Below are 12872 nucleotides of genomic sequence, written 5' to 3'. Positions count from 1 at the left end.
CCTTCTCTTCCCCATCAAGGCTGTACCTCACTCTGGCATGATGAATGCAGGAGTTGAGGACCTGCAAGAGCACTCTAAAACCTTGCCTCTATAAGCTCTGGTACAAAAACTTCCCCCCAGAATCCTAATACCCAGATTTTGGGGTATCAATTGCCACCATCAAGTGCTTTTGAATCCACAATCAGGGGTGGACACTTGAAACTAACCCCAGGGTACTCCAAACTACCCCAAAAGAGCTTGAAAAAGAAATGATGCAGTCTGTGGTAGTTGACTTCTCAGTCAGGCATGGAAATATACACAGACAGACCTTCCAGGTTACAAAAATCAACCAATACCGGCTAATTAGAAAAAAGAAACAATAGTTTATTATCAAAACCAAACTATAGTTGCAAGCATAGTAAATTGGCTAGATAGAAAGAGCCACCATTTCATATAGATACTCAGGGAAAGTCTCTGGGCTGAAGACTTAAAGTAAGTCTAGACTACATGCCTCTGGCGACAGAGGCATGTAGATTAGGCTACCCGGCATAGGAAAATGAAGCAGCGATTTAAATAATAGCCACTTCATTTAAATTTAAATGGCTGTCTCGCTGAGACGATCAGCTGTTTGTCGGCTCAGCGCGGTAGTCTGGACGCTCCGTGGTCGACATCAAAGGTATTTGTCGACCTCCCAGGTAAACCTCATCCCAGGAGGCATACCTGGGAGGTCGACAAATGCCTTTGATGTCGAACGCAGAGCGTCCAGACTACCGCCCTGAGCCGACAAACAGCTGATCGGCTCAGCACGGCAGCCATTTAAATTTAAATGAAGCGGTGATTATTTAAATCACTGCTTCATTTTCCTATACCGGGTAGCCTAATCTACATGCTTCTGTCACCAGAGGCATGTAGTCTAGACGTACCCTTAGTTACAAAAGGAAAACAAAAAACACTTAACAAGCTCAGACATTATTTCCAAATCCCCAAACAAGGAAAACAATAAACTCTGATGGACTATCTAAACTTTTCCCTACTTACATATTGTAAGAAGTCCGTTCTTCGTGAGAGAAGTGTCTCCCATCTGCCTCAATAATTGGGAGAAACTGCTCTGCCTCTCAAGCAAAGAACAGAGAGAGAAAACCCCTCTCTTCTAGTTTGAAATTCCTACCTGCATTGTTATTGGCTGATAGCCTGATACCTGGCTAGGTACAGGAGACATTAGTTAACCCCATAGTCAATGGGTGTTGTTCAGCACTCCTGGTTATGACACTCCCAACCCCCTATTTATTTTGGAACTGGACCTTTAATAACTCCATTCCTCTGAAGAAGTGGGTTGTGCCCACGAAAGCTCATGATACCATCTACATGTTTTGCTAGTCTTATGGTGTTGCAAGACTGTTCTTTATTTTTTAAGTTTTTTAAGCAGAGATAGTCAGTCCACAACTAGACACTTTTCTCTGCGATGGGTGTGAGGCTTTTCAAACACCTCTTCTCCTCACACCTCCCATTCATTAGCTTAGATGACTCTATGCCTAGCATTCTGACTTTGGTGGATGGCATTCTAAGTTGCCTGTCTCTCCTCATTCTTCATTACAAACCTAAATCTCTTTGTGGCTCCCTTCCAAAATGTCTATGAATTTGCTTGAATAAAATGAAAAATTTCACTTTTTTAATTTAAGCACTTCTGGCAAGGCTGTGATTGATATGCTGTTGTAATACAAAAAGCAGTTTCCATTTGAAAAGGTTTAAAATTAACTATGATTTGTCAGGTGCTATAAATGGAAGGCGTTTTCTAAAGAAAGCTTTCATTAATGTTCTGCAATACATTTTAGGGGATTTCAAAATTTTATTATGTATTTAATGTACATTGAAAAAGTCAGAATTCTCTTTTATATCCGGGAAAATCACAGGGTAATTACTGGAAACAGGCAATGTGATTTTACTTACTACTCCTAAGCAGAAATGGTTTGTATGCTTGATCTTTTCTGACAGCAGGGAGCTGCAAATGAAAAGCTTAGTACTTCAATCCATATTCAGATGTGTAACCCTTAAAGCCAATGTCATTTCTCACATGAGTAAAGTCTGCAGGAATCCATTTCTGACCAATTTACTGAAAGATGCCGAAGGGAGACTTGGTGTGAAAAGATTAAAAATAAGGTTTTTTTTTAAAAAACACTTGTCTCACCATCCTTTAGTTCTTTAAACTTGAAGCAGTGATGGACTATTTCACCAATAGCCATTCTGCCTTGTTCCCATTCACTTCAATTCTGTTCCCATTTGAGCTGTAATCCTCTCCTAAGCCACTCAGATTTTCATCCAGGGCATGTCTACACTAGGAAATTATTTTGAAATTACTAACATTGACTTAATAACTCTCGATTTAACAAAATCGAAATGGCATGCCCCCACTATTCTAAATTAGTTATAATTATTCCAAAATAGCATGTCCACATTGATTGGAGTCTGCCTTAGACTTAGAGCCTCTGGGGAGGGCATGAAGGTGGCAGACACTTCCTGTGGTTGCTTAGACAGGCAAACTGCAACTCGTGCTTTCAGGAGCTCTTCTCTATGGCCATGTCTCACAGGTCACTCCTACACTGCCCCCTCTTGTGGGACACAAAAGAGATGCGGTGGGCATATGGTTTCTTGTGCTCCGGTTGCCCTTACAGATGCCACAGCACTCACACCATGGAGTCAGAGCTGCTGCATATCTGTGCTAGGCTCACGGGCCTTGTGCTGCACCTCATGGAGCAGTACTTTCAGACTGGCCACATGTTGCTTCAGGACCTGTAGGACAAACCCATGTGGACTGTAGGCCTTCCTCACTCAGGTCCTGGTGCTCCTGCTGCTCCACATGCACCTCAATCCCCTGGACACCATGGAATGTCACTTCAGGCAGCAGGAGATGAGTTCGGACTGGTGAAACCACATCAGTGTTCAGGCATGGGACAATCAGCAATGGCTGCAGAACTTCCACATGCAGAAGGCCACCTTCCTGCAGCCCTGTGAGTGGCTCACCCCTGTCCTCAGATGACAAGACAGCCACATGAGACCACCATCCCCATGCATAAGTGCATGGCCATCACCCTCTGGAAGCTTGCCACAGCAGAAAGCTACCACTCAGTTGAGGACTAGTTCAGTGTGGAAAAATTCACAGTCGGGGCTATGCTCCTACAGGTAGCAAAGGTCATCTACCACATGCTGCTATGGAAGGTCATCATTCTGGGGAACGTGACAGCATTATGAATGGCTTTGCTGCCATTGGCTTCCCCAACTGCAGGGGAAGGCCATAGACAGCACATACCTCCCTGTCCTGGTCCCTGACCACCATGTCTTGGACTTCATCAACAGAAAGTGGTATTTAGACTTGATACTGCAGGCCCTCATGGATCATAATGGATGCCTCACTGACATCATCATCGGCTGGCCAGAAAAGGCACACAACACCCGCATCTTCTGAAACACCTGCTTCTTCTGAAAGATTCACATCAACACTTTTTTCTCCAGCCGCACCATCAGAGTTGGGAGTGAACATGACCATTGTGATCCTGGGCAACATAGCCCACCAATTTTTCCCCTGGCTCATGAAGCCCGACACGGGCAGCCTGGACCTCACCAAGGAGCATTTCAATGCTAGGCTGAGCAGGTGCCACATGTGTGTTTGGCCATTTAAAGGGGAGATTCAGAATTCTCCTCACCAATGTGGACCTCAGTGAGCACAATGTCTTCTACGTGGTGGTTACCTGTTATGTGTTACACTACCTTTGTGAAATTAAGGGGGAGACTTTTCTGCCAGGGAGGGAGGACTGATGCTGAAGATCTGGCAAAGGAATGTGAGCAGCTGGACATCAGTGCCATTCAGAGAGCACATCATGGGGCTGTGCTCATCAGAGAGGCCTTGTGGGAGTTTCATGCAAGGCCAGTTGTGAGATTCTCCCCCATGCCTCTCGACTGCAGAACTTTTGCCTTTGCATTCCTGTTATGTGCCTTTCCTTCCCCACCCCTCCCTTCCACTGTTCGCCCTTCCCACCTTCTTCTTGCCCCCACAGAGAAAATAATAAAGATGTTTGTTGCAAAACCAATACTGTTTATTGGGGGGGACATAGAACAGGGGAAAGACTGGTTAAGAACAGAACCTGGAATGGTGGTGGGAGAGGGGAAAGAAGGGCTCAGGGATGGAACTGAGCGCGGTGCCTGCCTCCACGTGATCGGGATTTTTTGGATGCCCAAGAGGTTTCACTACCCTGTGTTCTGGGTCCATGATGGTCCCTAAAGGGGCTAAGAAGGAAAGCCATGGAGGGCTGGTGGCCCACCCTGTGCACAGCCATGCACTCTATCTCTGAGGTGAGGAAGGAGCACATGGCATCATGCTGGTGTGCCAGCTAGTTGCTGGCAGCTTTCCTTTGCTCTTGATAGGCCCAATACTCCTCTTGGTTAGCAGCCCATTCCTGGTGCTCGTCCTCAACTCCCTGTATGAGGGACTGCAGGAAGACCATCTGCTCCCTCTTTAGGTCTTCCTGGGTGAGTTTCCTCCTGCAAATCCTATTGAATTGGGTAGAAGGTGTAGGAGGTAGGGGACACACCACGTTCACAGCTGGCCCAGCTCTGAAGAAAAGTTAAAAGGTCAGTCATTCCAGGAGTCACTGTGTATGAAGCCTAGCCCTAATCTCTGAGCCGACACCGAAGATCTCAGTTCAGATGATGGTGATGTCTCAAAAAAAAAGCCATATGTTGCCTAGACAATGGGCACTTTTCATCAGGGGCACAGACATCTCAGGGGAGCATCACAACACCCGAGGCCTGGATACAAGCAGACACGGGAAGTTTCCAGTCATGCCAGGAGCCTTCAGGCACAATGGTGGGACGGGGCAGCTAGGCTTTCTACTGTGTCCCTCACATGCTGGGTCCAGTGTCTCACAGAGAGAGAACTTTTATCCCTGATCACTGCAGGAGGTGGCAGGTGTTGGGGGAGGTGAGTGGTAGTGGTAGACATTGCTTTCCGGAGAGAGTGTTACTGGGTTCCCTTTTCTTCCTCTCCCCAGCACGTTTCCATGTGTTTGTGATCATACTAGATCAGTCTCCTCCACATCACCGCACTTGATTGGGAGCAGATATTGCCGGAGTTCAGGCATGATCTTGTGCCATGAGCAACACTGCTTTGTGGTTCCATGTCCCCAGACTTAGTGATGACTTGTCATGGGAAGGTGTCCCACCACGGAGGTTGGAGTGAGGCAGGCCTCTCCAAAAACCTTGTGAGAAGGACCAAAGGGTTCCTGTGTGAGACCATCTTAGGGCTGAGTGCTCCTGACTGGTACTCCATGTGCACACACATGAACAGGCTGATGTGCATTCCCCAGGCAAAAAAGGCTGGGAGAGAAACATGCAGCCCCTCACAGCCTGTCTCCTGCCCCTGTGTGTAGATGGGGAAAGTTATAGAACTCACCTGAAGTGCCCTCCCTGGGTTCCTCCAAAGCCTGGGAGATATCCTGGAAGGGGGGTACTGGCTCCAGTGTGAGGAGCAGGTCTGGCTGTTGGGTATGTTTAATTAACTGGCCTCCTCATCCTCCTCATCCTCCTCTTTTCCTCTTCTTCCTGCTATTTCTCATTGTCCTCTGCCACCTCACCCTCCTGGATGCTGATGCCAATTGTGTCCTGTCTGGACTTGATGACGATGGTGGGGATATGACCAGCCCACCCTCCTAGGAAGGCATCCAGCTGGTTGTAGTATCAGCAGCTGTGAGAGCTGTCCTGTAGCATCCGCTCTGCTTCCTGGCCTTGCGGCAGGCCTGCCAGAACTCTTTGACTTTCATCCATCACTGGTCGAGGGTCCAGGTGTGTCCTGTCAGCCAGGCTTGCAGCAATCTGGTCATTGACCTTTCCTGGTCCTGGAAGTTGGTCTCCTCCCACCCAGACCTCGATGAGGTCCAGGATCTCCACACCAATCCAGGCTGGATCTCTCCTGCATCTTTGGCCAGGGGTATTCGAGGGAGCAGCAGGAGTGCTGGCAGCTTTGGGAGAGTCTGAGGGAGTGTTAGGATCAGTCATGTCTGTGTCCATTGCTGCTGTCTTGTGCAGGGCTTTCAAAGCTTGCCGTGTGGGACAAGCCCTTCTCCTGCTGCCAGGACATTTAAGCAGAGGGGAGCAGTGGAGATATTAGGTGTGACCAGAGTGATCAGAAGTGCAGCTGTGAGAGGCCTCCAGAGGTCATTATTTCAAATTAGCAGCACAAGAGCGTCCACACTAACACTATTCAAAATTACTATTTGGAAATTAGCATTGTTCCTTGAGGAAAGGAGGGATACAGATTTCAAAATAAGGGCTTGAAACACAGACACTTATAAATTCAACCTAAGGTTTTGGTTTTTTTTCAAAACAATGCCCTAGTGTAGACCAAACCCAGAGACAATGACACTACTTTAAGTAAAATCCAGGTGCTACAAGCATATTCATTGATGAAGTGTTATCTTTTCTTCCTGTGGAAAACAGACCACAGAGGAAATCTACACTGCAAGTAAAAAGCCTGTGGCTCGCCCGTGGCAGCTGATTTGGACTCTTAGGCTATGTCTAGACTGCAAGCCTCTTTCGAAAGAGAGCGTCTAGACTGCACGCGGAACTTTCGAAAAAGCAAGCCGCTTTTTCGAAAGAAAGCACCCAGTGAGTCTGGATGCTCTCTTTCGAAGAAGCCCTATTTACATTCAAGAACGCCTTCTTTCGAAAGAGCACTTCGTGAAATGAGGTTTACCGCCGTCGAAAGAAAAGCCGCATTCTTTTGATTTAATTTCGAAAGAACGCGGCTGCAGTCTAGACGCAGGTGAAGCTTTTTCGGAAAAAGGCTACTTTTTCCGAAAAAAACCCTGAGTCTGGACACAGCCTCAGGGCTTGGGCTACAGAACTGTATAGCTGTAGTGTAGATATTCAGATTCAGGTTCAGGTTGGAGCCCAGGCTCTAGGAGCTTGCATGGTATAAATGTTTCAGAGCTCTGGCTGCTGCCCAAACCTGAACATTTAAGTTGCAGTTAAACAGCCCCTTAGCACAAGCCCCATGAGGCCAGGTTAGCCTCATGGGCAGCGGAAGCTCAGATGTGTCCTTTGAGTCTCATCAAGCTGTGCTCGGCACAGGACAGAAGATGAAGTTGAATGTATGAATATAGGGACTGGTCCATTCTCAGTACAACTTAGAGCAAGCTTTCTATCTCTTGTTCCTTTGGCCCTTGCATTTTGCCCCAACATGTTCACCAAAGTCTTCCTAAAGCCTTTTTAGGTCTCTTTACAATTGTATAATGCATAAGGACATATGCAGTCAAATCCAAACCAAATGCTATTCTATATTTAATGGTAGGATGGCTAAAGACTGCTGGTCTTTTTATTCATCTTATATACTGAAAAAAAAATGTCTACACATACGTTTTATCTCATTTCATTATTTGTGGTTGCTATTCTTTATAGTGAATATTTGTAAATACTGTGAAGGAACAGAAAAATTCTGCAAAACCTCAGCATTTCTGTGGAGACCATAAGAGACTTAGCCCGAATGCCTGTAGCTACTTTAATTCTATTTCTATCTCCATTAATTTAATAACGAGAAGAAATATGTGTTGTTCATATCTGTGTCAGTAATATCAAGTTTTCAATAGATCAATTCAGGAGAATCGTGTCTAATAATGGGATAAATATTTTGTCAATGCCTAACATCTAACACCCAAAAGCGGCAAGGAGTTCTGTGGCACCTATAGACTAACTGAAGTGTAGGGGTATGTCTACACTACCACCCTAGTTCGAACTAGGGTGGTAATGTAGGCATACCGAATGTGCAAATGAAGCCCGGGATTTGAATTTCCCGGGCTTCGTTTGCATAAGCCGGCCGGCGCCATTTTTAAATGCCGGCTTGTTCGAACCCCGTGCCGCGCGCCTACACGCGGCACGGGCTAGATAGTTCGAATTAGCAAGCCATTCCGAACCTCGTTCCATGAGGCGTACAGATAGTTCGGAATAGCTTGCTAGTTCGAACTATCTAGCCCGTGCCGCGTGTAGCCGCGCGGCACGGGGTTCGAACAAGCTGGCATTTAAAAATGGCGCCGGCCGGCTTATGCAAACGAAGCCTGGGAAATTCAAATCCCGGGCTTCATTTGCACGTTCGGTATGCCTACATTACCCCGCTAGTTCGAACTAGCGGGGTAGTGTAGACATACCCTAGGAGAATAAGCTTTCGTGGGCAAAGACCCACTTTGTCAGATGCATGTAGTGGAAATTTCCAGAAGCAGATATAAATATGCAGACCAGAATCAGGCTGGAGATGACGAGGTGGATCCAATCAAGGAAGATGAGGCTCACTTCTAGTAGATGATCTGGAGGTGTGAATTCCAAGAGAGGAGAAGCTGCTTTTGTAGTTAGCTAGCCATTCACAGTCTTTGTTAGCTTTTTTGACTGCCACTATATACTGAGCTACTATATAATCAATATACTATATAATCAGCTACTAGAAGTGGGCCTCATCCTCCTCATTTATAAGGTGCCACAGGACTCCTCGCCGCTTTTGCAGATTCAGACTAACACAGCTACCCTTCTGATATCTAACACCCAGACATCTGTAATAATATTGACATAAAAATCACGGCAAAGTTTTTAGGTCCTGATTATCAGAGAGACCTGGCAAATGCCTTTGATGATCTAATCTAGAGTTACATTCTAAGTGTTTAGGAAAACTCAGAAAACATAATTGTCTTTGTCTTTGCTTCCAAAGTATTGTAATCTTTTTCCACTAGATGTGCTTATTTTGTCACCATCCATTCTTACAAGGTAAAGAACAGCAATTCCTGGACAGAGGAATTCCAGAGAAGAGCAACAAAAGGGTCCCTTCTAGTTCTGGTGTTCTATGATTCTACTAGCTGGAGTTACCCGGCATTGCTTGGTCCCACTCCCCCTGGCCGATTCGCTTCCCCTCCTCAACAGTCCTGCTTCCTGCTGACCAGTTCTCCTCCTCCCGATCTCCCCCAGCCAGCCTCACTCCCGTTGGCTGCCTCCCCCCCCATCCCTATCTCCCCCGACCAGCTCTGCTTCCCATCGGCCGCCCCTCCCCTGATCTTCCCCCACCAGCTCTGTCTCCCACCAGCTGCCCCTCTCCCTATCTCTGCTGGCTGGCCCCACTGCCCTCCTGGCCCGTTCCTCTCCCCCCCCCCCAGTCAAGTGTGTCCGGTTTATTTTTTTAGACTACCTGGTAACCATAGTCAAGGAGGACAGGGAGAGTGCCTGAGCCATTGTGCGCATGGAGTTGGGGCGAGTCCCGGACGGTGCTGGCGGCTGCAGGCGGCAGGCACATGACCAAGGGTGGGTGGGGCTGCCCCTGCAGTGCAGCATGACAGGTTATCTTTTTTTTACAGGTTGAGATCAGGTCCTATTGGGTCCAAAGGTACCTTAAAACCTTATCCTGTAGGAAAGGTTATCCCATGCAAAGTTTGGTTGCGGTAGCTCTTATAGTGTACAAGTTATTAGCGCACAAACATTCTCCTTTATATATTAGATTATTCTAAAACTATTAAAGGTCTAGAAACATGAGCTATGAGGCAAGGCTGAAGGAATTGTGTTTGTTTAGTTTGGAAAAGAGAAGACTGAGAGGGGACGTGATAGTGGTTTTCAGGTATCTAAAAGGCTGTCAGAGTGGGGAGGAGGGAAATTGTTCTCCTTGGCCTGATGATGGTACAAGAAGCAATGGGCTTAAACTATAGCAAGGGAAATTTAGGTTGGAAATTTGGAAAAAATTCCTAACTTTCAGGGTGGTTAGACACTGGAATAAATTGCCTATGGAGGTTGTGGAATCTCCAATCCCTGGGAATATTTAAGAGCAGGTAAAACAGACATTCATCAGGGATGATCTAGACGGGGCTTGGTCCTGCCATGAGGGCAGGGGACTGGACTTGATGATCTTTTGAGGTCCCATCCAGTTCTCGTGTTCTATGATTCTATGACATAGGATTAGCCCTGTTGAAGTCAATAATATGAATAAGGCAAGTAAGATCATTGAAATGCTACAGATTATTTTAGGCCAGGCATGGGAAACCTGTAGCCCAGTGGTTCCCAAACTTTTTGGCATCATGCCCCCCTTTTTGATTTTTGAAAAACCCTCACGCCCTCCCCCAATAGTAGCAAAACTTGTTGAGCAAAAAAAAAAGGGGGGGGGGGAGGAACTGAACAGGGCAGCAAAACTTGATGGGGGAGGAGGCTGCTTCGCCTCGCGCCCCCCCTAGAATTTCTTCATACCCCACAGTTTGGGAACCAATGCCATCAGCTGCATGGGGTTAATCAGGATTAACTACTGACAGGCTGCCAGACAGCTTGTTTACTTGAGCGTCTGGAACTCCCAGTGGTGATTCACCATTCTCAGCCAGTGGGAGCTCTTCCCACAGCCTGTGCCTCTTTCCACAGCTCCCATTGGCCAAGAATGGTGAATTGGGAACTGTAAGCAATTGTTTACCTGAGTTTCCAATGGCACAAACTGTCTGGCAGCCTGCCAGTGGATAACCCTGGCAAACTGTGTGTGGCCAGCATGCTGGAAGATTGAGATATCCCTGCAGCTGCACCACTATAAGGTCTCCTGCAAAGTTGTTCTATGCCAGCAGAGAGAGCTCTTCCTATGACATAATCAAAACAACCCTAATATGACAGTAGATATGTTGGCAGTACACATTGTGTCCACATAGCACTGTCCATACTGGGGCTTCTGTCAGTGAAACTACTGTGGTTGGGGTGAGTTTTTTTCAGAATTCTAACTAAAGAAAGTCTTACCAACAAAAATGCTAATGAAGGACAGCCTAAGTGAGTAAAGATTGCTATATAATGCTTCCAAAACATACAAAATATTTTCTTTTGTTATACAGTCCACATTTTTGTAATGAAGTGCACTAAGCAGTGATGAAAGAGAAACTTTGGCTCTCTGTTTTCCTTTCAAAATTGGCCTAGGATTTTACAAATGGCAAAGGCTATAAGGTACAATATGGATATTTATAAAATAAAATAAATTATATTGGTGTATATTTCACAAATCAGTACAACTAATATCACAACATGTTTGAATCCTGGACAGCGATCTTTATGCACAAATACAAATCAATCCCCAATAACATATAAAAAAGTTGCTCATAAGTTTAGAATAGATCAGCACACAGCTTGCTTAATTTTATGAGGAATTATAAAGGCAGAGATGGCATGTATTGTACATTTATGCAGACAATAAAACATCCGCTGCAGCAAAATATCTATGCATTATTAAAGGCAACTGCTACTTGGTTTTCCTGGTTTGCAGATTATACTGTTATCCTCAAATCACTACTGGCATTAGGTAACAGAGATGTTTCAGATGCTATATTTGTTTTACTTGTAGCTGGAAGGAAAATAACTATTAATGATTGACTAATTGGTTTGCTGCCATTTTAATACATGAGGAAATTTGTTTATGTCCACCACATAATTAATGTAACATTTTAGTATAATAATATTATTTGCTAAGCACAGCATGCTTAAGTGCATTTACAAAACTGGATAATATTGAATACATTGGGCTGAATGCACAAAAGGATGAAAGTGCCTAAATTGAAGAATCAGGTCCCAGTGGGAGAAAAAATACAGTCAGATGCTCCCAAGCTTTATAGCTGCCAAAAACTGTGTGGCACTTAAATATCATGAATGGACAAACATGTCTACCTCTCTGAGACTTGTCACCATGCAAGGCACTGAATTTAGCCATATGAAGTGGAAATCCCTCAACTTCACAAAGAAACTCAATCCTTACCCCTGTGATTTCCCTTCCATGCAGCTGATGAAGTGGTTTTTACTTATGTCCAAACAAATCTGTTAATCATTGAGATGCCACACAAGACTCCTTGCTATTTTGGCACTTAAATTTGGTCAATAAAAGCTCCCCACACACTTATGCGTCTCCTTCTGTTCACTGTAGCCCCATTCCAGGTGTGCAGACACTGAAGCTCCAGTGTGGTACACAAACTGGGACAGGATAGGTTTTTCTCTACCTAATGCATTTTTGGGGACTAATCTAGTCAACATGGTCAAACCTTCCATATGGTACTGGGTCCCTAAAGACATGTTTTCACATTATAGGAGGTGGAGAGGGAGGAGAGAACCCTGTTCATTACATTTAGCTCAGCACTCAGGTACAAGTCTCCCTTTCCCTTGTATGGGAGATGGGAATAGAACAAGGCTCTTTAATCTCTCAGGTGAGTGCCTTAGTCACTGGATCATAGAAATCTTCTCTTTGAATTTTTGTAATAACTCTTCTGTAGCTATTTTAATCTTTTCACCCTTCAAGCACTCCCCAGCTCTTCCCTTCCCAAATTACTCATTCTTGTCTCTGTGTCATTCCCAGGCCTCTCCATAATTCTTTCATATACATATGGATAAGAATTTTGGATGCTGGGAGTCCAGTAGCACCACTTGAGTTTAAAATGATTTCCATCATATATAAAGTTTACAGTTTGGTTCACTGGTTTTCAGCAGCCTTATTATACATATTGTTCTGGTACACCTGTTTGGTGGAACCACATTCTGGGACGGGACTATTCCTTGACAATGATTATTGTTTAAGATTGCACTTCAATAATAGTAAAATTGCATGCAGTTACTGTTATAAAGCTGTATTCCGCATGTTGAGCGCGTACAATAGTTTGTCCTTTTCGGCTTCCTTTTCTGTATCCTTTTACTTACCCACTTTAATCCTACTATTTGCATGAGACTAAGGTCTCATGAAAGAACACATATTGAAACAACAACTTCCTTGTTTACACTAGGATTTTAGGCATGCTCTTTATTATATGTTAAACCATGCACTTTATTTTTTAGTGAGGGTAAAGCCTAAATAGACAAGACAGGATGAAGGTAGGAAAAGG

At 45.1% G+C, this 12872-nt stretch overlaps 1 pseudogene; it reads right to left on the bottom strand.

The window, feature by feature from the left end:
* Nucleotides 1–3520, bottom strand: part of LOC142826484 (uncharacterized) — a 32146-nt pseudogene extending 28626 nt beyond the window's left edge.
* Nucleotides 3521–12872: the final 9352 nt, after the last annotated feature.

This window comes from Pelodiscus sinensis, chromosome 1 (genome assembly GCF_049634645.1).
Source record: "Pelodiscus sinensis isolate JC-2024 chromosome 1, ASM4963464v1, whole genome shotgun sequence".
In the NCBI taxonomy this organism is placed as follows: domain Eukaryota; kingdom Metazoa; phylum Chordata; order Testudines; family Trionychidae; genus Pelodiscus; species Pelodiscus sinensis.
This window is presented reverse-complemented; position numbering and strand designations above follow the sequence as displayed.